Below are 26,071 nucleotides of genomic sequence, written 5' to 3'. Positions count from 1 at the left end.
CTTTCTGAATTTTCTAGAATGTAAGAATTCACTTTCATGTTTGGCATTTATTCATTACTTCATTCACCTCAAGCCACCTGTGTTAGACTATATATTTGCTGGTGGTTACTTGACACCATGCTGTTTATGGATCTGCTCATCTAATAACATTATCTACACTCTACATCTACACTCTGCAAACACTATACAGTTCATAACAGGGGGTACGCCTCACTGCCAGTTATTAGGGGTTCTTCCCCTGTTCCATTCGTGTATGGGGTGCAAGAAGAATAATTGTTTTAATGTCTCCATGCAAGCTGTAATTAATCTAACCACCTCCTCAGAATTCCTGTGGAAGTGGTATATATGGGGTTGTAATATGTTGAGAGTGGCATAATTTGTATCCAGTTCCTAATACTTTGTCAGCAGGCTTTCTTGGAATAATTCATGTCCACCTTAAAGAGTCTGCTAGCTCATTTTTTTAGCAGTTCTATGATACTCTCCCATGGATCAAACAAACCTGTGACCATTTGTGCAACCCTTCTCTGTATGTGTTCAGTATCACCTGTTGGGTCGTATTTGATATGGGTCCCATACACTTCAGCAGTATTTTAGGATGGGTGATTTACAAGCAATCTCCTTTGTAGACTGACTGGATTTCCCTAGTATACTACCAATAAATTGAAGTCTGCTGCGAGCTTTAACCATGACAGAACTTAAACATATTTATGTGATAATATTGTATTACTAAGTTTTTCATTTTGTGAAGTGCACAGTTTTTAATTTCTCAACATTTAAACCAAGGTGCCATTCTTTGCACCAGTTTTAAATCTTATCAGGCTGTAACTGAACATCGATGTCACTTGTCACACTGTACTTCTTTACACTGAGGTGACGAGAGTTGTGGGGTAGCGATAAGCACATATAAAAATGGCAGTAGTTTTGCATATGCAAGGCATAAAAGGCCAGTACATTGGTGGAGCTGTCATTTGTACTAAGGTCATTCGTGTGAAATGGTTCAAGCACGATTCTGGTAACATGATGGGAATTAAGACTTTGAACAAGGGAGGGTAGTTAGAATTAGATGTATGGAGCACCCATTTCTGAAATTATTAAGGAATTGAATATTAAAATACCAACAGTGTCAAGAGCATGCCAAAATAGCAAATTTCAGGCATCCTCTCTCACCACAGACAATGCAGTGGCGAGTGGGCTTCAATCAACAACACAGCAGCGGTGTTTGTGTAGAGTTGTCAGTACTAATAGACAAGCAATACTGCATGAAATAACCACATAAATCTATTTGGGATCTATGACAAATGCACCTGTTAAGACAGTGCCTTGAAATTGGGCGTTATTGGACTATGCAAGCAGATGACTGACAAGGGTGACTTTGCTAACAGCACGGCAATGCCTGCAGCACCTCTCCTGCACTTGTGACTATGTCACTCGGACAGAATATGACCGGAAAACTGTCCAGAATTCTTTTGGTAAGATCACATGGTAGGATTAGTGTGTGGCATGGACCGGACAAAGCCACGGACCCAAGTTCTCAACAAGGCACTGTGTAACCTGTTGGTGGCTCCATAATAGTGTGGACACTGTCAACATATAGCGGACTGGGTTCTCTGGTCCAACTGAACTGATCGTGAACTGGAAATGGTTTTGTTCGGCTAGTTGGAGATTACTGGCAGCCATTTGTGGACTTCACGTTTCCAAACAACGTAAGAATTTTTATGGATGACACTGTGCCATGTCAGAACATTCTGGACAATTTCAATGAAGGATTTTTCCACCCACATTTCCTGATGTGAACCCCACTGAACGTTCATGGGACATAATCAAGAGGTCAGTTTGTTCACAAAATCCTGCGGTGGCAACTCTTCTGCAGTTATGGATGGCTGTAGAAGCAGCATGGTGCAGTATTTCTGCAGGGGATTTCCAGTGACTTGTTGAATCCATGCCATGCTGAGATGTTGTACTGTGCCACACAAAAGGTGGTCTGATGCAGCATTAGGAGGTATCCCGTGACTTGTCACCTCAGTGTATAGCTAAATCAATCACCTGAAAAAAATGTTAAGACACTAGTAATAATGTTTGTAAGGTAATTCATATAAGATCTGAACAGCAACATCTGCAATCTACTTCCCTGTGGCACACCCGAAGTTACCTCGACATCTGTTGATGACTCTTACCATGTCCTTCCGTAAAAAACGTAGTCAATCCAGTCAAATTTTTTGCTTGATACTCCCTAACAATCATACTTTTGATAACAAGTGTAAATGTGGTATTAACAGAAATTCATTTTGGAAATTAAAAAATACTGCCGTTATTTCATTGCCTCCATCCAAAGCTTCCAGCATGTCATGCGAAAAATATGAGTTGATTTTAAAATGAGCATTGCTATCAGAATACGTGTGGCTGGCATGAATATTATTCTGCTAGGGCTATCTCATTATGTCTGAGCTGAGAATATGTTTCAATGTTCTACAACAAATCAGTGTCTTGGATGTAGGATGGTAGTTCTGTGGATCAATTCTTCTACCCTTCTTGTAGACTCCTCAGTACTGTTTTCTCTTCCTGGTATCAATGATATTATTATAGTTAAAAGAGGGGCTAAATCAGCTGCAGATTCAGTATAGGACCAGCAATGGATCGACTGGATCTGGAGCTTGGTTCAGTTTTTAGAACTTCAGCTGTCTATGAACACCATTGAAACTAATAAGAGGGTGACTCAAATGAAAACCTTAAATATGTAATAACAAATTGAAATTTTGCACTGTTATCCTGTAATTTGGTAAGTGTGCTACCAATAGCGTGCAGAATGGCCTGTAGGTGTCAGCATAGTGCAGATGCACACATACCATCGCAGTATGAGTATAAAAATGGCCACCCCACTTGTGACTCGCACCAGGGAAGGAAAGCATTCTTCTATTCAGATTTTGCGTAGTGAAGGTGTGAAACCTATTTAAATTCATGGATGAATGAAGGTTCAGTAAGGGGATGCATGTTTGTCACAGCAGCAAGTCTTCGAATGAAGTAGGAAGTTCACAAATGGTGTGACTTCAGTGGAAGATGCTCCTCGTCCAGGTCAGGCATGCACAAGGAGTTGTGACTCCACCAAACATTGCACCAATTCAAGCCATAGTGAAGTGACAATGAATGACAATGCAGCATGTTTACAGATTAGTCATGGGTCAGCACACCATATTATGCATGATGTGCTCCAGTTTCACAAAGTGTCTGCAAGATGGGTCCCATGGCAACTGACTCCTGAAATGAGTTAATGACATGTTGATGCTTGTGAAGATCTTCTTGAGCCCTTTGAACAAGAAGGTGATGGCTTCCTTGCAAGAATCGTTACTGGGGACAAAACCTGGGTTCACTTCCACCAGCTGGAAACGAAGAAAGCCAGCAAGGAATGGCACCATTCCTCATCACCAAGTGATTCCCATATGTTTGGAAGACCCAATGGGAGGAAAGAAGTTCCATTCTGATGAAGAAGTACACCACGCAGTGCATGATTGGTTGCGCGGACTACCAAAGAATTTTTTTCTAAAAGCATTTATACACTTTGTAAGTGCTGGAGGACTTGGATTGAGCGTGGGTGAGATTATGTTGAAAAGTGAGACAGCTTTGTACCATTTCTGCACAGTAAATAATATTTTAAAAAATATTGAAGGTTTCATTTGACTCACCCTCATACTTATTTCACTCATCTTTTCAGTGGTAAGCAGACAGTGATTCTTTCCAGATCAAATTTTTGTTTTGGTTGTAATCTTGACACTTGTATTACAAGTAACTTTCAAACAATAACTCATTACACCAGTGACTTGAATCACTGTCTTCACTTATATTTACGACAGAGGCTCAGTCCAGAAGCAGCAGCAGCTTTGATTAATGTGGAAGAAATCAGAGGTCTCATTAACTTGTCAAACAAATTTATTCAATATATCGATTTTGCAGCAAAGTACAAGACATTCTGAAAGGAGATCCGCCATATCTACTGTTCACTGGACACACAAAAAGCTTTTCATTGGCAACTTTGGCAGTTCAGTGGGAAGTCTTTTTGCTGCTTTCTGTCCTCATATTGGGGCTGGAAGCTCTTGTCACACTGACTGACCTAAGAACCAGTGTTCAGTTCCCTGTGTCAGCATGACACTGCTAAGCTTTCAGCAGGGATGAATGCGTGAGTGAGACTGGTGGTCCAAGTGGGCCATTTGAATTTGTGTCAAAACTACAGTTGTGAAAATTGTCTCAAAGACACGAGCTGAGGTTCTATGACCCAAATCTTCCTGTTGTTTACTAGGCACTCCTCTTTACTTCCTTGACACTTCACCTCCCCCCTCCCCCCTCCACCTGAACACATTTCCATGTATATTTCATGTTTGACAAATTATCAAATTTATTACTGTATTTCAGTTATTGCCCCTGCTATTGTGATAAATGTCAGTACATTTCAGTATAATCACATGATGCACTTCTCTGCTGATTCCTTACACAGCATGTTTTGCACAGTTTATACCACTGAAAATTTGTAAACTAATAAGATTGTTAGTGTGGCTTATTAGACTGCTCAAGGCTAATTTTTAATTACAGCAATGGTGGTGTGTGTTGGTGAATTATAGATTACATCTATTGACTGTACCCTAAGTTAGGTCTCTGACTCTCTCTCTCTGTCTCTCTCTGTCTCTCTCTCTGTCTCTCTCTCTCTGTCTCTGTCTCTGTCTCTCTCTCTGTCTCTGTCTCTCTCTCTGTCTCTGTCTCTCTCTCTGTCTCTCTCTCTGTCTCTGTCTCTGTCTCTGTCTCTGTCTCTGTCTCTGTCTGTCTCTCTCTCTCTCTCTCTCTCTCTCTCTCTCTCTCTCTCTCTCTCTCTCTCTCTCTCTCTCTCTCTCTCTCTCTCTCTCTGTAAGTGGAAATTTGCCACTTAACTGGCATATCAAATAACCTGGTCTGTCATTGTCGTACTTCCTCCCAACCCGTAGCAGCGTCAGTCATGCCCCTCTGGAATAACCAAATGCAAGACCGGCCTTGTGCAACAACGTGACTGATCATATTGCAGTTCATTTAGAGGAATTTACCACAGCTTCAGAGTCGTGTTCTACATTATCAGAGGCAGGGCCATTCATAAAAATCATAGTGTATACCAGCTGTGCTGTAACTTCCATATCATGTTTAACCTGAACTGGATCATCAAACAGCTGTTCAGGGGCCATCTCGAATTGCAGCAAAGAGCAAGATTGACTACACAGTGGCAGAATATTCTGCCAAGAAAGCGATACTCAGCTATTACCTCACTTCATAATCCATAGCATCTGAATTCCCAAGCATTCCCGCCTCATCACCGCCCTCATCTCCTATATCAGATTCTCTGATATAAGTAGAGGGTTTTGCCTTGTCATTGCTTTCAGTCTCAGAATCCTCCATGTCAGTCTTCACCAGCTCCTGTCCCAGACACACATCCACCTCTGCCCCTGTCCTGTGCCTTGTCTTTCTCTCTCTTCACTTTCACTTCCTCTCCAACACAATACTTTTCTGTCATGCACTTACTCCCACGAGATCAATGACCAGATGGCATGAGAAGGAAAGAGGCTTTCCTTCTCATTCTGTCTGGTAAGCCTCCCCTGACCTGGGGTTCAGGCTGACTTTTCTGAACTCTGCGTCTTTTCCTAAATCTCTTTCTAGTCCTTATCCTTCACAACACATCCTTACCCTTGAACACTTCTGCCAGGAGGAGGAGCCACTGGCTCCAAAAACTAGCAAATTTAATACCTTTCTTGAAACTTCCTGGCGGATTAAAACTGTGCACTGGACCGAGACTCGAACTTGGGACCTTTGCCTTTCACTGTAAAGTGCTCTACCGTCTGAGCTACGCAAGTATGACTGACACCATGTTCTCACAGCTTTACTTCTGCCAGTATCTTGTCTCCAGTAAAGCTGTGAGGATGGGGTTGATTCCTGCCCTCCTCCCTCCCCTTTCCCCTACATGTTGTGTGGTTCTTTGTGCCATTTTGCTTCACCTTTCCACATTTCTTCTTCCACTGGTGTTGTCAGTCATACTATGGTGTGGGGACTGGGACGGGTTGGCAGCAGGGCTGGGGCACCATCATGTGTCACCTACTGCAATATCCCTCATGTTCTTCAATTTCCCTACCATCTCAGCATTTGTTTCGTCTCTTTCTTTGCGTGCTTTCATTTAGCATTCCTGTGTCATCTGTGTTGTTTTCTGTAACCCAAACAGACCTTCCCTGAGGTTGGATTCTAACAGCTTTTCCATTCTTCTGCTAAGAATTAGTGTTAGTATTTTGCAGCCATGAGGTACTCTCACCTGTCAGTACCTGCTTTCCTTGAAAATGGAATCATTACACTCTTCTTGTAGTCTGGGGGTATTTCTCCTGTCTCATACACCTTGCTCATCAGATGGAATAGTTTTATTTTGTCGAGGCTGCTCTCCCATGGCTATCAGTAGTTCTGATTGGACGTTGTGTACTCCAGGGACCTTGTTTTGACTTGGGTCCTTCATTGCTCTGTCAAATTCCTCCTGCTGTATCATATCACTCAACCCATCTTCATCTATACAGTATATAGTCTTCTGTTTTCATAACATTGCTTACAGCTTCACCTCCTATGTATATACCCTCTATTATACTCCTTGCAGTATTACCTTCTTTATTTAGTAGTTTCTGCCTATCTCAGTTCTTGATATTCATACAGCTGCTTTTGTTACTTCCAAAGACCTCTTAAATTTTCTTGTTGGCAGTGCCAATCTTTTGCCTTGTGAAATATGCTTCTAAATCGTTAAATTTGAACTCTAGCCTTTCTCCTTAGCAATTTTGTACTGCCTGTCACTCATTTGTAGATGTTTGTGTTCACTTTTACTTGCTTCATTTGCTGCCTTTTTATATTTCCTTTCTTTTATCAATTAAATAATGTTCTCTTCTGTTTTACAAAGATTTCTACTAAGCCTTGTCTTGTTACATAACTGATCTTCTGCTGCCTTCACCATTTTATATCCCAAAGCTACCCATTCATCTGCTACTGCAGAATGGGCAATATCTCTGGCTTGGAGACAATTCTTATGTAGGAAGAGGTTAGCAGAAGGCCACACCTTTTAAAATGATGGCATGCAGTAGTTCACCTTGCATTTCAGAAAACACACACACACAAAATTGTGCCTGTCTGCAGCTCAACATGTCATCTTTATGGTGGATAGCAATCTATCTTCTTCAGAATGTTGTTAATATTCCAACTTGTGTTTTCTACTGTTTAATTAGTGCCATTTTATTCCATGATGAGACATCCTTAGTTTGTCTTTTACTTGTCATATATTTGTGCCTAAATTTTGACAGTAACTCAAAAATGATATTTTTTTTCCATGACGATCAGGAGCCCAACAACCAGCCAGAGAGGAGGCGGGTGGTGAGAGAGGAGAGGAAGAAGAAAAAGAAGAATTAGGAGAAAAAGAAGCAGTAATTGTGAGTTTTGTCAGTAGCATATGTTTACCCCCACAATCATTCTTGTTTTCCTTTCAGGGCACTCTGTTTTCATGTGCATGGATCTCCAAGTGATTACAATAGGCCTTCCTTTTGTGTGCTGATATACCTTTCTCTAACTATTTTCTTAATCTGAGACTAAATGTTCCCCTGCAGAAGTGTATTATTTCTGGTAACAGCCACATACCCCACCCACCTACTGAACTAATAGTGGCGTTCAGTATGTGTTTTTGTACATTGGTAACTACAAACTACAGTCCCTGCCAAATATATGCAGCACATTTACTTTGGAGCCAACAGAACCAATGACAATTAGAAGTTCCTGTCTTGGTGTGGCTGATTGTGCTACCTTCAAGTTATTAGCCAGCACTACCCCATTTTGACGTTTGCCTGCTTTATGTCTTCTTTGATAGTTCTTGGAGTCAAAGTATTGCGTTGTTATACTGGCTGAAAAATTGGGGATGGAAGTTCAACACTGACTACTGTAAATGATGTAGCTGACAGTTGCACAGTTGCATTTCACAGTTCACTCACAACCCCACAATATTACACAGTTAATATGGCCAGTTTGCTATTGGTTAGCTTTTGATAAACCTCATTAATAGTTTGCAGGCACACATCAGCATACTGCTACAATAGTTTACCACTGAACGTCTATGAGCAGTTAAACCCCAACCACACAGTTCTTGCAGAATAATATGGTATGTGTGACACTATTGAACAGACACTATCATTATTTTAACACATGCCTATTTGCGTTGCACTTATTTCATGATTAAGTTGATGCATTGTTGTTGATCTAAGCAATATAGGTGTCTCGTTTGAAAATTGGCCATGGTCTGATTGTCTCAGGACTAATAATTGGGTCTTTATGTATCCTCACAATAATAGATACTGTTGGTATACTTTGTTTCATGTTTGTTATAGAAATGACAATTAAAACCTAACTCATTCAATTAACTGAATCTATTGAAAAATTCCATCTTTTTTAACAGTTTCTTCTATCAGAAAAGTCAGGCCAAATTATTTTTTAAATAATGAAATTAACACACATAATTATAGAAACAATACTTTTGACAAACCTGGCAATTAGTTGGGAAATAATTAAGGGCTGGCTTGGTAATATGTTATCGAATGGTGACTGAGGCACATCAGTATACCAGGAATGAGTTCACTGACCAACTTAATGAGGAAATGGGTAAGAGTGAATTAATAGATGTCAGAATAGTTGGTACTGACTTAAGAAACAAGGAAAGCTTGTAATTCTGAATGTTTGGGATAGGGATTGCTAAACTTCTACTGCCCTTAATAGTTTGAGAATGGATGCAAAAACCACTACCAACATCTGTGGAAAATATGTTATCACTTTATGTGGATTGGAATGTCCACACTGGGTTCGCTCTTGATTTTATCTTACAGTGAGAGAACACTCCTCACACTGGCTCATACATTGACAAGTTATTCTATTGTGGCTGACCCGAGGAGACACATCACAATATGTCCTTGTGGGTTCTCTGTCTGGAACTTCCCTACACAGCAGACACCCACAAACAGTATCCCAGTTTCATAAAAAATTAACTTTTGTTTAAGGAAACGTAAATCAAGAGAGCATGTTAAATATCAGGATATTTGTACCTACTTGATATTAGTCAGTTAATGAATTACAGTAATTTTATTGTGCATGTTGCTACCTGAATCAAATCTGAACAAGTCTCATGTAGGGATTTTGTACTGTTTGATGTTCAATGGTAGATTTGACCACTGTTTTCTTCAAAGATCTCAATTTCAGCTGTCCTCAGGCAGAGAGTCAGTCAACCTGTTGCCCACTCTCTATGGACCATGATTTCTCAGTCGGCATGTGAGCCCCATAACCATTGATTTGGGCACCACCTGAAACAGTATCCTCAACAACAGAGTTCTTCAAATAATCATTATTTTCTTCTGTTGTAAGACGAAAGTAACCCTGGCAAAGTTTTCCCATTTTGTGGTAATTCTTCCTGTCCTTTCTTCATTAACACAGAATGACAAAGGAAAATGTTGCACCTCAGAAGATATCAAATCCAGCAGTGGAAACCCATAAAAATGTTGTTATTGCCAAGTTACTACTGTTTGTAATATTCCACAAATGCTGCCAATGCTCAGTTGTTTTAAATTGCTTTTTCACTGTATTTACTTTTACTCCCATCAATGAAATCTGTGTATACACACTCAGCAATACCTCCATGAATGGCACTATCTACTAAAAGAAGTCCTTTGTTCAATATTTATCACATTAGAAACTTTTATCTCAGATGGACATTATCTTTTACACTTGAAAATACTGGAAAATTACTTTTTAACAAATTAACCATGTACTGGTAACTAATTTTTCACTCACCTGCAGTTATCATTGCCAAGTCCCCAAAACTGTTTCACCTTAACTTCAGCTATTCTTTCATATTAAATGTTTTTTGAACACTGAAATTCTGATACTAATACTGCTGATTTTGAGATGACAGGAAAATGTACAGTAAGAAAGAAAAATGCAACAGTAATGGCAGGTTGCCCAGTTATGTTAAGAGATTTCTTTTAAATCACTGATTTTGTTTGTTGTGACCTAACTGCCTCTCACATAACTGACAAAACTTTGAGGACTCTCACTACTCTCCCTGTCACTTCAGTGGACATTGGGCAGAGTCTTGCTGCACTGTGGTGGTTTTCTCATCCAAATTTGTAATATTTTAAGTTTAGGGTCAGTTGTAAAGTGAAAGTTCTAAAGGAGAACAGGTTTTCCAGTGTTTTCCTAATGGTAGTATATTTCTTAAGTTTTGTGCATGTTCTTCTATTTAAGAGGTTTAAGCTCATGTTTTTAACTGTAAATATTAATTCAGACAGTCATTAGTGCTGTTTTCATCTCTTGTAAACAGCCAGCTACACAGCTCAGTAAGCCATGTGTGCATTGGTGAAATGTTGGGGGGCAGGTAGCAAGTTAAATTTTAAATTTTTCAGTTGTTACCGTTAACATCTTCAGTTAGTCTTGCTAGTAGGATGGGTAGGATGGGTGCATACTGTGTGTGGATGCAGGTGGAGCTGGCCACACCTAGCAAACAGCTGAATGCATGTCTATGGTATGTCTATGGTCAGCCACTTTGACTGATGCCTCAGGTTGTAGCAGTAGCAGGCAATCTGGTGTATCGCATGGGACACCTTGGGTGTCACTTGTTTCACTCTGCTTTTGATGCACCTCATTGCTTAACAAAAGGGAATCTGCCCATGTAGCAGTGTGTAAACCAGTCAAGAAGGCCAGTGGAGAAATGGCAGGTAAGCAGCTGTTAGTATATCACTTGGCAATGAATTGTCATCGCATATTACGCTTATGATGGTTGTAGAGGTATTACAAGCAAAGTTTAAACAGATTGCTAGTTGTGCTCTGGAGAAATAGGTGCCTATGAAGTGAATTAAGGTTGGGAAAGACCTACTGGGGTTTAATAATGAAATCAGGAAAACACTGAAGCAAAGATTAGTAGAAAGATTCATGCATCTATGAAAAGATGTGTGGGTGTGTGAAGTGTAAAACTACTGCCGCTGTTACACTGTAGCAAAAAAGATGTCAGGGGATCTAAGAAAATACTGGTTCTATGTAAAATCAATGTCTAGGGTTAAAGCTTCTTTGTAGTCATTCATTGACCAGTTCAGTGTGGCAGTTTAAGATAGAAAAATAAAAGCTGAAATTTTGAATTTTTTGTTGAAGAAAACATTCATGCAGGAGAATTGTAAAATCCCACCATTGCTTGATCATCACACAATGTCCCATATGGGTAACATAGTAGTAAACATCCCAAGTGTAGAGAAACAACTGAAAGGGTTGAAAACAATGAAGTCATCAGGTCGAGGTTGAATCCCAATTTGGTTTTACAAAGAGTATATTATGGAATTGGCACTTTGCTTAGCTTAGCTTTGATTTGTCATGAATTTTTCGCTTAGTGCAAAGTCCCAAGTGACGTAAACAGCACAGGTGACTCTTGTATATATACAGGGTGAAAGAATGGATCCAAAAATTACAGACCAATAACCTTATCAGTTTGACATATTTTCAATTCAAATATCATGAACTTTCTTGAGACTGAGAAGCTTATGTCCACAAATCAGCATGATATTTAGAAAGCATTGCTCATTTGAAATTTCACAATATATTGTGTGAGAAAAGGGAACATGGACTAGGGATGATGAAGGCCAGCAAACAGTTGACAAATTAATATTGTTCTCCTGAAAAATTAATGGTTTTAATTTCAACTCTCATTATTTACAGATGTAGCTCATGGCAGATACTTCATATAACAATGAACACAATTCATTTTCAAAGTTTGACACAAAAATGCTCGGTGTGTTAACAGTGGAAACATTTTGACTCTGTTATTCAGTGTTGTAACATTATGACTGATCTTTATATCCACTCAAAATTCACATTGTGGCACTGCACTAATGACAGTGCCTGTATCATTGAACTCTTTTTATCTTCAAAGAATTAATATCATCTTCAATGATACTAAGCTCAAGTACCACTGATCCAGTCACAACAGTGTTTCCTCCCTCACTGCACAAATTTATCTCTGATGCTAGAAAGTCAAAATGTGTAACATCACAACTGTTGGATGAGATGGTTGTTTGTTTTTGTGGTCTTCAGTCCTGAGACTGGTTTGATGTAGCTCTCCATGCTACTCTGTCCTGTGCAAAGTGCTTCATCTCCCAGTACATACTCCAGCTTACGTCCTTCTGAATCTGCTTAGTGTATTCATCTCTTGGTCTCCCTCTATGATTTTTACCCTCCACACTGCCCTCCAATGCTAAACTTGTGATCCCTTGATGCCTCACAACATGTCCTACCAACTGAACCCTTCTTCTGGTCAAGTTGTGCCACAAACTTCTCTTCTCCCCTATTCTATTCAATACTTCATCATTAGTTATGTGATCTACCCATCTAATCTTCAGCATTCTTCTGTAGCACCACATTCCGAAAGCTTCTATTCTCTTCTTGTCTAAACTATTTATCATACATGTTTCACTTCCATACATGGCTACACTCCATACAAATACTTTCAGAAACGACTTCCTGACACTTAAATCTATACTCGATGTTAACAAATTTCTCTTCTTCAGAAACGCTTTCCTTGCCATTGCCAGTCTACATTTTATATCCTCTCTACATCGACCATCATCAGTTATTTTGCTCCCTAAATAGCAAAACTCCTTTACTACTATACGTTTCTCATTTCCTAATCTAATTCCCTCAGCATCACCCAATTTAATTCGACTACATTCCATTGTCCTCGATTTGCTTTTGTTGATGTTCATCTTATACCCTCCTTTCATGACACTGTCCATTCCATTCAACTGCTCTTCCAAGTTTTCTGCTGTCTCTGACAGAATTACAATGTCATCGTCGAACCTCAAAATTTTTATTTCTTCTCCATGGATTTTAATACCTACTCCAAATTTTTCTTTTGTTTTCTTTACTGCTTGATCAATATATAGATTGAATAACATTGGGGAGAGCCTACAACCCTGTCTCACTCCCTTCCCAACCACTGCTTCCCTTTCATGTCCCTCGACTCTTATAACTGCCACGTGGTTTCTGCACAAATTGTAAATAGCCTTTCGCTCCCTGTATTTTACCCCTACCACATTTACAATCTAATAACAGATATCTAATAACATTATTGTCACCAATTGAGAGGGGCTAAGTAATAAGTTTAATGATTACTTCATACACATTGCAGAATCTGACTTCTGTACTGCAGATAAAGTAAATGTTGGAAATCGCACCGAGGCGAGACCCACGAGAAAGAGGCCATGGCACGTACAACCCGACGGTAGGCCAAGCTCGCCCAACTCGGCACACAAACTGCATTTATACACCTATTAACTAGTAACTAGACGTGTATGTATAAACAAGAATTGCATCTTCTACTGGGAGTCACTACTATTAAGTCTTACTGTTACTAGTCCTACAATGATAGTAAGTCCACAAGGTTACTGATAATTTGTTATGGTGGTACTGTGGTATAATAAAATTAAAATCATGCCTAAATTACTATCTGTTGCATAAGGCTCTACATCTTGCATGAAATGAGGACTCTTAATCAGAAGAGACTAAATGCTATAAACAAACCATTGTGCTGTTTGATGAGAACTGATCTTGTTTCATTGTATGACTAGTAATAAGTGAGACATCATAATAGCAGATTCCAGTAGAAAATGCAATTCTTGTTAGTACACATACACCCAGTTGAGAGCTAACAGGTCTAAAAACACAGTTTGTATGCTGAGTTAAGTGAGTGAGCGCACTCAAGCCTACATTAGTGACCTCTGCGCCGTGGTCTGTCTTTCTCACGGGCCTCGACTGAGGTCAACTCAGTTATTCTCTTTGCTGATGATACAAGTATAGTAATCGCACCTGACAAACAAGAATTAACTGATGAAATTGTCAATAATGTCTTTCAGAAAATTACTAAGTGGTTCCTTGTAAACGAACTCTCACTGAATTTTGATAAGACACAGTACATACAGTTCTGTACAGTAAATGGTATGATGCCATTAATAAATATAGACCTTAATCAGAAGCATATAGCTAAGGTAGAATATTCAAAATTTTTTGGTGTGTCCATTGATGAGAGATTAAATTGGATGAAACACATTGATGATCTGCTGCAATGTTTGAGTTCAGCTACTTATGCAATAAGGGTCATTGCAAATTTTGGTGACAAACATCTTAGTAAATTAGCTTACTATGCCTATTTTCACTTATTGCTTGCATATGGCATCATATTTTGGGGTAATTCATCACTGAGGAATAAAGTATTTATTGCACAAAAGCGTGTAATCAGAATAATACCTGGAGTCCACCCAAGATCATCCTGCAGATATTTATTTAAGGATCTAGGGATATTCACAGTAGCTTCTCAGTATATATACTCTCTTATGAAATTTGTTATTAACAACCAAACCAAATTCAAAAGTATTAGTGTGCATAACTGCAATACTAGGAGAAAGGATGATTTTCACTATTAAAGATTAAATCTAACTTTGGCACAGAAAGGGGTGAATTATACTGGCACTAAAGTCTTTGGCCACTTACCAAATAGTATCAAAAGTCTGACAGATAACCAACAAGTATTTAAGAAGAAATTAAAAGAATTTCTGAATGACAACTCCTTCTACTCCATAGAGGAATTTTTAGATATAAATTAAGAAAAAAGGGAAAAACAAACAAAAAAATTATAAAAAAATAAAAAAATAAAAAATTTGTTATATTAACTTAATTATGTTGTTAAATTAACTTAATTATGTCATGTATTGGAAAATTTGACTCGTTCCACATCATTACGAAATATCATATTCATGATCCATGGAACTAGTATTAATCTAATCTAAACCTGATCAACTCCCTGAACTTGAACTCGAGGACACTTTGCAGCTCATCAGAGAATGTAAAAACATAAAATCTTCTGGCTGGGATGAAATTTCTCCATTTTTACTTACACAGTGCCAATATAATCTAGCATATCATTTGATGGCTCTGGTAAATAGCATCTTAAAAGGAGAAGTAGTCTGTGATAGACTAAAATTACCCACCATTAAACCTCCCTAGAGAAAAGGTGATAAACAGTTAGTAGAAAATTACAGAGCACTCACTTCAGCTTCTGTTTATAGTAAGTCAATCAACAAAATCATTCTGAAATGTGTTAGAGTAGTATAATATGCACAAACTCCTGAGAGATTTTCAGCAGGGCTTTGCAAGTGGTCACAGGGCCATGACAGCAGCACTACAATTTATGCTGAAATTTCTTGAGAAAATCAATGAAGGCATGCAAGGAGCTTGAGTTTTCCTAGATCTGTCACAGACTTTTGATAGGGTTGATAAAGAGGTACTCTGGTCAAAACTGGCCAGAGATGGCATCAGTGGAAAACTTTAGCACCTTCATACGTCATATTAGAAAACAGAAGACAGTGTACCAAAATCCCACACAATAATGGAGAAATATTAAAAAGCTACACATCAAGGGCCAGGAATATTAAATACTGTGATCATGAGGGATTGATAATTGATGCCCTCCTTTATGTAAGCTGTGCCAGTGAATTCCCAAATAAATTCAAAACTGGTACCTTCATTACAATGTATGCAGATGACGGTTCAGAATTTATTGGGGAAACTGTATGTTTAAGCTTGTCATGAAGGTAAAAAATTTTATAGATACGGCAAAGTCAGAGTTTGAAAATAACATTTTAAGTCAACTCACAAAAAAGAAGTATAATTTCGTTCAATGTTGGGGAATTGGAAAATTGTACTGGTTAGACACTGGACTCGCATTCGGGAGGACGATGGTTCAATCCCGTGTCCGGCCATCCTGATTTAGGTTTTCCATGATTTCCCTAAATCATTCCAGGCAAATGCTGGGATGGTTCCTTTGAAAGGGCACGGCCGACTTCCTTCCCCATCCTTCCCTAATCCAATGAGACCACCGACCTCGCTGTCGGTCTCCTTCCCCAAACAACCCAAACCAAAATTGTACCAATAGTCAAGATATAATGTGTTAGGGAAAATCTGCAGTGAGTGTAAGTTTGTATGTATATGTGTAGACAGAAAACGGTTATGGACACAAGAAGTTGGCAATGTGTGTTTGTTAGACTAATATCCAGCTTACATGTTTCAAGAAGAATAGCTCCATATGTCAACACCCAACAATGAGGGTAGGCCTAATGCATTTCAGTTTAATGCAACCCTTTCTTCCATATGCTTCAGTATTATTGTGTGGGGCTTCAATACCTCATTTGGGCAGAGTTTTTAAGCTGCAGAAATGAGCTTTGAGAATATTAGGTAAGAAAGATGCAAGAACATCTTTCAGGGATTAATAGATTTTAAAATAATGACTATCTGTTCTATGTATGTATTTGAAGCAATAGTACTGGCTATAGAAGACAAGAAATATACATGTCATAAAACAGAAATTCATGAACATAACTCTGTACAAGTAGAAAATTACCATGTGGCAGACAGAGACTGAAAAAGAATTGCAAAATGTCCATACACTAAAGGAGCAAAATATTTCAATGCCCAGCTGTTAACTACTCAAAAATTCTAAATGCATTGAAAATCATAGCTCACTGAGCAATTCTACTAGAGCCTACCATAGACACTAAAATTTAATATATTATTATGCAAAACAATTTAGTGTATACTTCAGTACCTTTTATAACATAGATTGTATACTGCTGTGTTTGTTGTACTACCAAATGCAATGCATGTGATCAGATGTTTCACACAAATAAATTACAAATTTTCCAGCAATGGAACATCAGCTGTATTAAAATGTACTACATTTCTTCCCAGGCATATCAGTTTTATCTTCAACATCCACTGGTGCATCATCAAAGTTTTCAAAACCGTGTCTCTTATCTTGCTACTGTGTCATTCCTGAAATTATTTTCTACTGAGACATGATGATGAACTGATATACCTCATCTTACTTCATTTGAGAAAGTCAGAAGGATATTTGACGTCCCTCACCCAACACTACTCTAACTCAGCCATCCATAAATGATACTTTTATCTTTAGTTTCACTTACTGTGATACACAACAGTTCCCACATTATGTACATTATGAATCGCTTTGTCCCAAGAGGATTTAAACTTCTCCAAAGTTACAGTTTTCATTGTGTTGACATTGTCTGTGGTATGTAATTCTTCACTGCGTCCACATAATATTTGACTTTGTATGAAGATTGAACTTCAGATGTTTCAGTATAGTGGATGGTTGTGTGTTTGTTAGTAATTTCTCCAAATTGCACAAAGAAACTCAATACCCTCAGATTTTTCAGCAGCACTACCTGGAGCCCCAACTGCACAGCTCTCCTACAATTTTGCAGAGCTTTGGTTTTATCCCACCTGATCAATGGATGTGTTGCTTGTGAGTCAATACCACATAAATACTGAGTTTGTTAGACCTTACCAGTATCCACTTCAATGGTGTGCGGTTGGCAGCTGGTGCTTTCTGTGAAGAGTCCCATACACAAAATACTGCTGGGAGTTGGTATCCCACTATTGAGGGTCAAGTGCCAGCAGCTCTTGGTGAAGAATTCAATCTAAATTTGCCACATGCCTAAACATCTATATTAGTCAACTCTGTTTCACAACTAACTGTTCATATTCATTCTGAATCCTCCAAAAATGGTTAAACTAGTTGAGATAACATTGGAAACTGTATGCGAGGACTGGGCCCCACTTGTCTGTTTACATAACTCCTTCTCAGCATCTCCTGCGATATGCCTCCAGCCTTATGATTCAAGTAGATCTCTCTTGTGGCCATAAGAAAAATGCAGATCCACCACCCTCAGGTAACTTGTGTTCAGTTCCCCACAACTACCCTAATTCGACGAGCATGTACATGGACAGACTGAAAGTTAATGGCAGGTTTGGTTGTGGTTTTTCACATGCAGAATGTATTTCCTGCCTCACGCATACAGTGTACACACTGGAGAGTTGGTCATCATGGCCAGGCTCTGCAGTTTATTGAAAAAATCACCATAAAGGACAACTGGTTTCTAGGGACTACGTGAACTGCTTACAAAGGACATATCACCCCATGTACATTTCAGAAGTGAACATCCAAGTCATAGTAGATGACCTACACAGGTAAAGAGTACTAACATTCATCTGGACACAGAGCAATGTGGGTTTTCTGTGAAATGACCTGACAAATCGGCTAAAGAGGCAACCACAAGAGGCAAGCTTGAATGTGTGTACTGGAGAGAGAGACCTAAGATCTCAGCTGCAACATAAGATTTTGAAAGCCTAGGATATGAATGGCAGGCTACAACAACCGTCAGCGAGCTGAGAATAACAGATGGGACCGCTGTGGTGTATGTCACTCCCGGCCACTCAGAAAGGTGCAATTTTACTGTCGACTGCATAGTGACCACTACACAGTTTCCCACAGGTTCCTTTTTAATAGAGGACACCCCTTGATGCAACTGTGCTGATCATCTTATGCCAACTCATATTTCTGTAGAATGTGCCCTGCTACTTGATGTAAGATGAGCCATCAACTTGTCTACCACACACCCCAAATACATGGGATGATGAGATAGTAGCTAAGAAAGCCATTCATTTCCTGAACGAAGGTGGATTTTACAGTACACACTTTACATATGATGTATATTCTAGACGCATTTTACTTTTTCATTATTTAATAATTTCCTTGTTGTGGGTGCCAGTGTACCCCCTAGTTTCCTGGTTGCCTCAGTCCAGTTGTGCCCTGCTCACCATAGTGATTTGCGTGGACAAAATGTGAAGAAGCCTTAAAATTGTACAGAGCAACTGATCTAGCAGTTTCTGTATTACATGCTTGAATGTGACAACAATAGAGAATTCATCCATTGATGGTAGCTCTGTTGAGCTGCACTCTTACACATTAACTTTGAGCCCTCAGTTTTGATGTCATGTTTCCCTTTCTATATTCTGCAAACCACTGTGAGGTGCACGGCAGAGGGTACACCCCATTTTACCCATTATTACATTTGTGAACATTTAGAGCAAGTTGTCGATCTCTGCACCATGTTGAAAACTTTTCAGGATCTGACTGAATATTTATGCAGCTTCTCTCAGATAGTGCTTCATTATAGATAATTGCATCTTATGGAAAAAGCCGGGTTTTACTATTAATATTGCCTGTGAGGTCATTAATATACAGCAAGAACAGCCAGGGTCCCAACACACTACCCTGGGGCACACCCCAAGTTACTTCTACATCTGATGAGTCTCCATCCAAGGTAACATGCTGTGCCATTCCTACCAAAAAGTCCTCAATACAAATTTAACTTTGTACTCCATATGATCATACTTTTGACAATAAGCATAGGTGAGTCAAATGCTTCTTGAAAATCAAGAAACATGGCATCTAAATGATTGACTTGATCCCCCCCCAGGGGGTCCACTACTCTTTTGTGGATACGTGCGTAGCGAGCACGGGACCCCGAGCTAATGTGGCCCTCCTTCCTTTCCGGGCTGCATACCTTCCTTTTCTGCATCCTTCCCTGTCCCCCATCTTCGCCCCTCCTCCCCTCCACCCCTCACCTCTGGCTCTTTCCTTCCCTTTCTCCCCCTCTGGGAGTATGGTTTGTGCCTATGTCCGGAGACGGACGCTCGTAAATGTACCGCATTCTTCGCCTTCTCTGCTTGTATGTCTTCAACCTTACTTTGTCCTTCTCTTTTCCTTACCTCTTCTCTTTACCCTTTTCTCCGCTGCAGCGTTTGAGACCTCTCCTCTTTCCTTTCTCTTTCTTTGTTTTTCCCTTTCTCTTTCTTCCTCCCTGTGCGTGTCTGAAGGCCGACCCACGCATTTTTGTGCGTAACCGGTGACGGGGTAACGCATAATTCCCTGCCCTGGGTGGACAGGTAGGACACGTACGTTCCCCCTGGTAACGGCCAGGCCCAGGGAGGGGTGATTACCCGAGCTGATACCTTCCGAAAGTGCCGATTGGTACCTCCATCCGTTTGTCGGGAGGTGTGACCTGACGTGTGAACAATCACCTGAGGCGGGAGTGCCCTCAGAGAGGGCCCCCACAAGGGAGGAGCGCGCATTCGGAGACGCTGGTAATCATGGGGGATTCTTCCGCAATGGTTTCCTCCCCTTCCACTATGTCTGCTCACAAGCGTAGGTTCAGTGAGTCTCAGCCACAGACAGTTCTTCCATCGTTGCCACAGTTTCTTGTTGTTTCTCGGTCTGACGAAGGTCACGACTTCTCCACGGTCAAACCTTTCATTATTCATAAAGGTGTCGACGCAATTGCAGGTCCTGTAAAGTCTTGTTCCAGATTACGGAATGGCACCTTGTTGTTAGAAACAGTGAGTGCCCTCAGGGCACAAAAATTGCTGCGTACTTCACTGCTCCACACCTTCCCTGTCTGGGTTGAAGCGCACCGCACTTTAAATTCCTCGCATGGAGTCATTTATACACGCTCCCTCGACGGGTTTGTCTGACGAAGAAATTCAGCACTACCTGTCTGACCAGGGCGTAACGGCTGTTCATAGAGTTATGAAAATGGTTGACACGAACATCATTCCAACCAGTACTGTCTTCTTGACATTTGACAAAGTTCAACTCCCATCGAAAATCAAAGCAGGCTATGAGATAATTTCCATTCGCCCTTACGTCCCAAACCCTACACGTTGCTATCGGTATCAGCGGTTCAATCACACCAGCCAGTCCTGTTCCAATCCGGCCAAATGTGTTACGTGTGGCAAGGATGCCCTTGAGGGTGCTTGTCCACCTCCATCCCCTCGCTGCATCAACTGTATGGGTGACCACGCTGCTTCCTCTCGAGATTGCCCCATTTTTAAGGACGAAAAGCTCATCCAGGAAATTAGTCAAGGAAAAGGTGTCGACCTTTGCTGCTCGAAAATTATTCGCCAGTCGACAGCCCACTGTGCCTCAGACAGGAATATACAGCACTGTCCTTGCTTCTCCTCGGCCAACAAAGGAGGCGGCCACGCAGACTTGCGACCTCACCTTTAGTGCCACGGTCGTCAGATCGGCCAGCGCAAAGATCGCCCGTTCAACCTCACCACTTTCGCCTGCCCACTCTATGGCTCACCCTTCATCAGGTTCTGCTAAATCTTGAGCCCAAATATCAGACACAAAGACTAAGAAAAGAGAACATACTAGTGAAGACTTTTTACGTACACCAACTTCACAACCATCGGTTCTTCCTCCTTCTAAACACCATATTTCCAAGAAGGCTACAAAGAAACCCAGTTCCTCTCATTCTCCGCCAAGGCGTGTCCCATCTACAGCACCACCTGGCGGAAATCGCCCTCTGCTGTCTTCTGTGTCGCCGAGGCGCACTGCTGGCGGCCGATCAACCGGCTGATCGCTGGTGGCAGGAGCTGCTGCTGAACAACCCATAGATCAGGATCTTCTGCCTTCGGCTGAATGCCATTCCATGCTGTCGGTCGCAAGCTCTGAGCAGTCATTGAGTTGACAGCGACCTTGGTCACATTCCTCCATTTTCTGTTCACCATATGTCCATTATCCACTGGAATATCCGCGGCATTCGAGCCAATCGGGATGAATTGTCAGTCCTCTTACGATCCTACTCGCCGGTCACCTTCTGTCTCCAGGAAACAAAGCTGCGTCCCCATGACCGCTTTTTTCTCCCTCATTTTCAGTCCGTCCGATGTGATCTCCCCTCTGTTGAAGGCACTCCAGCCCATGGAGGACTCATGAATCTTCTCCATGATACTCTCCATTATCACCCAATCCACTTAAACAGTTCCTTCCAAGCTGTCGCCGTCCGTCTATCCCTTTCTGGATACACGTTCTCTGATGTGGACTGACAAGAGCAGCCAGTCCACAATAAGGTAGCCGATAGGGCACGCGTAACTCACGCCGTCTTGCGTTAAATCTGAAACAGTATAGGTGATGAAAGCTATAAAGAAAAGAACGGAGCTTCTCATATACTTATCTTTAATTTGTTCTTGTACATCTCTATGGTGAATACAAATGAGACTCTCTACAGATATGGATAACTGCACCTTGCTAGGTCGTCCGTACAACTGGGGCCGAGTTTGAGTCAGTCTCTCGAGACCTGCCATGTGGTGGCGCTCGGTCTGCGATAACACAGTGGCGACACGCGGGTCCGACATGTATTAAAGGACCGCGGCCGATTTAAGCTACCACCTAGCAAGTGTGGTGTCTGGCTGTGACACCACATTCTCTCTTTGTACTGTATACATTCCATCATCCACACCAATGGCATGAGCTGATCTTTATCTTCTTGGTCAGCTTCCACCCCCCTATTTGCTGGTTTGGGACTTCAATGCCCACCACCCGCTTTGGGGATCTCCACATCCTTGTCCACGTGGCTCACTATTGCTAGACGTCTTCCACCAAGTGGATCTAATTTGCCTCAACACAGGGGTCCCTACATTTTTGTCTGCCTCCATGACAAATTTATCTCATTTGGACCTTGCGGTCGGTACTGTTCCGCTAGCTTGGCGCTTTGAATGGTTCGCCCTTGATGATACACACTCGAGTGACCACTTTCCATGTGTCCTTAGACTGCAGCCTCAACTGACCTATATGCGCCCGCGACACTGGGAGTTTGCCCAAGCCGATTGGACACTTTTTTCGTCTCTAGCGACATTCGATGACCGTCACTTTCCCAGCATCGACGATGAGGTCACACATATTACCGACGTTATCCTTACAGCTGCGGAACGTTCAATACCACGCACCCCCAAACTGTCCTGGCGCGCCCCCCAGTTCCTTGGTGGAACGAGGCATGCCGTGACGCAATACGTGAGCGGCGACGTGCTCTTCGCGTTTTCCGCCACCATCCTACTTTGGCAAACTGTATCCGCTATAAGCAGTTCCATGCGCGATGCCGTCTTGTCATCCGCGATAGCAAGAAGGCAAGCTGGAAATTCTTTATTAGCTCATTTAACACCTTCACTCCCTCCTCGGAAATTTGGAGTCGGATTCGACGGTTATCAGGCGCGCCTAGTTTCTCCCCGGTCTCTGGACACACTGTCGTGCGTGATACGTTAGTGGACCCTGTCCAATTTCTAACTCATTGGGTCAGCACTTTGCTGAGATATCGAGCTCTTCAAATTACCGCCAGTGTTTTTCCCGAAGAAACGTGCAGTGGAAGTGCGACATCTTGCTTTCTCCTCTCAAAATCGCGAAAGCTACAATACTGTTTTCTCCATGCGGGAACTCCAACATGCACTCTCTTCTTCTCGCTCCTCCGCCCCAGGACCGGATGGTATCCATGTCCAAATGTTGCTGCATTTATCAACCGATAGTCTGCGTTACCTCCTCCGCCTTTATAACCGAATTTGGACCGACAGTACTTTTCCCAGACGATGGCGGGAAGCTATCGTCGTTCCTGTTCCGAAACCTGGAAAGGACAAACATCTCCCCTATAGCTATCGCCCCATTTCTCTCACGAGTAGTGTCTGTAAGGTTTTGGAGCATATGGTGAATTACCGTTTGGCTTGGTGGCTGGAATCCAGCAGTCTTTTAACACCTGCCCAATGCGGATTCCGAAAGCATCGTTCTGCAGTTGACCATCTTGTTACTCTCTCCACTTATATCATGAACAATTTTCTCCGGAAACGCCATACAGTAGCAATATTTTTTGATCTGGAGAGAGCATACGATACCTGTTGGAGGACAGGCATCCTCCGCACACTGTTCTCTTGGGGCTTTCGTGGTCGGCTGCCCCTTTTTCTTCGCGAATTTATGGCAGAGTGCACGTTTAGGGTGCGGGTGAAGACTACTCTCTCCCGTACTTTCTCCCAAGAAAACGGGGTACCCCAGGGCTCCGTGCTGAGTGTTGTACTGTTTGCCATTGCCATAAATCCAATTATGGATTGTCTCCTTCCTGATGTCTTGGGCTCCTTCTTTGTGGACGAATTTGCGATCTACTACAGCTCTCAACGGACCAGCCTTCTTGAACGACGCCTTCAAGGATATCTCGATCGCCTCCACTCTTGGAGCATCGAAACTGGCTTCCGTTTTTCTCACAGTAAGACCGTTTGTGTTAATTTTTGGCGACGTAAGGAGGTTCTTCCATCCTCCTTACATCTAGGACCTGTCAACCTTCCGTTTTCAGACGTCGCTAAATTCTTGGGTCTTATGTTTGACAGAAAACTGTGCTGGTCCTCCCACGTTTCCTATTTTTCGGCTCGCTGTCTGCGATCCCTCAACACCCTCCGTGTCCTGAATGGTACCTCCTGGGAAGCGGACCGAGTCGTCCTTCTCCGCCTCTATCGCGCCTTAGTGCTCTCGAAATTGGACTATGGAAGCATAGTCTACTACTCTGCTCGGCCGTCTATTCTTCGGCGTCTGAACTCTATCCACCACTGTGGATTAAGTTTAGTGTCTGGAGCTTTTTACACCAGCCCTGTGGAAAGCCTTTATGCTGAGACTGCTGAACCTCCGTTGTCCAATCGTCGAGCAGTCCTTCTGAGTCATTATGCTAGCCATCTGTCTTCCATGCCTGCTAATCCATCCCATGACATTTTTTTCGACGCCTCCTTTGATGTAGGGTATGCAGGCCGCCCCTCCTCCCTACTACCACCGGGAGTCTGCTTCCGTCAACTGCTCCATTCTCTTTCCTTCCGCTTTCCTAAAACCTTCTTGACAACTTGGGGTACAGCATCGCCTTGGCTCCGTCCCCGGATCTGCCTGCTCCGTGACCTTTGTCAATTTCCCAAGGATGGCACCCCTTCAGTTGTTTATCGTCTAGCATTTTCTGCTCTATGTGCACAAATGACAGAAGCCACATTTATTTACATCAATGGCTCGAAAACATCGTTAAGTGTAGGGAGTCCCTATATTGTTGGCGACACCCCAAATCACTTTCGGCTTCCCGACCAGTGTTTGGTTTATACTGCGGAGCTTTACACTGTTCTCCAGGCTGTCCACTCCATCTGCCAGCATCAGCGGATACAGTATGTTATCTGCTCAGATTCTCTCAGCTCTCTCCTCAGTCTCCAAGCTCTTTACCCTGTGCACCCTCTGGTCCACCGGATTCAGTACTGTCTGCACTTGCTCCACCTGGGGGGGTCTCGGTGGCGTTCCTCTGGCTCCTGGGACACGTTGGTATTTGTGGAAATGAAGCGGCCAATATAGCAGCCAAGGCTGCAGTCCCTCTTCTTCGGCCAGCTATTCAATCGATTCCCTTTGCCGATCTAAGGAGCGTTTTATGTCGTCGTGTTGTTTTTTTATGGCACGCACATTGGTCGACACTTCCCCATAATAAATTGCGGGACGTGAAAGCTCTTCCTTATGCTTGGACCTCTTCCTCCCGAACGCGTCGTCGGGAGGAGGTAATTTTAACTAGACTCCGGATAGGGCACTGTCTTTTTAGCCATCGACATCTTTTAACCGGTGATCCTCCCCCACTCTGTCCCCACTGCTCTCAGCTGTGGACAGTAAGATACCTTTTAATTGAGTGCCCCTATTTTAATCCGTTATGCGCCCGTCTACAGCTGTCGCCTGATATATCATCAATTTTAGCAGATGACACGCGCTCGGCCGATCACGTTCTCGAGTTTATTAGTGCCAGTGAAATGACGTCAGTCATTTGAACTCTTTTTTGGGGACAACCAACCCCTTTCTGTAGTGTATTTTTAAGCCTTCCTTCTGATTTGTTTTTCCAATTTTATGACTTTCGTTCCCATTGCTGCTGGTTTCCATTTTAAGTTTTTTACTGTTTCCTAAGTCACGGACCGGGCGCTAATGACCATAGCAGCTTTGCGCCCTAAAACCAAAACAAAAAAAAAAAAAAACAAAAAAAGAAGTTGACTTGATCCAAAGCTTTCAGCATGTCTTGTGAGCAAAGTGTGAGTTGGTTTACACATTATCAGTGTTTTCGAAAACCGAGCTATTGGCATTGAGGAGGTCTTTCTGTTCAAGGTACATTATCATGTTTGAGGTCAGAGTATGTTCTAAGGGTCTACATCAAATTAACATCAAGGATGCTGGATGGTAGTTCTATGGGTCACGTCTACTACCCGTCTCATAGACAGGTGTGACCTGTGCCATTCTCCAATT

This window comes from Schistocerca nitens, chromosome 1, assembly GCF_023898315.1.
Source record: "Schistocerca nitens isolate TAMUIC-IGC-003100 chromosome 1, iqSchNite1.1, whole genome shotgun sequence".
Lineage (NCBI taxonomy): Eukaryota > Metazoa > Arthropoda > Insecta > Orthoptera > Acrididae > Schistocerca > Schistocerca nitens.
Note: the sequence above shows the minus strand (reverse complement) of the source record.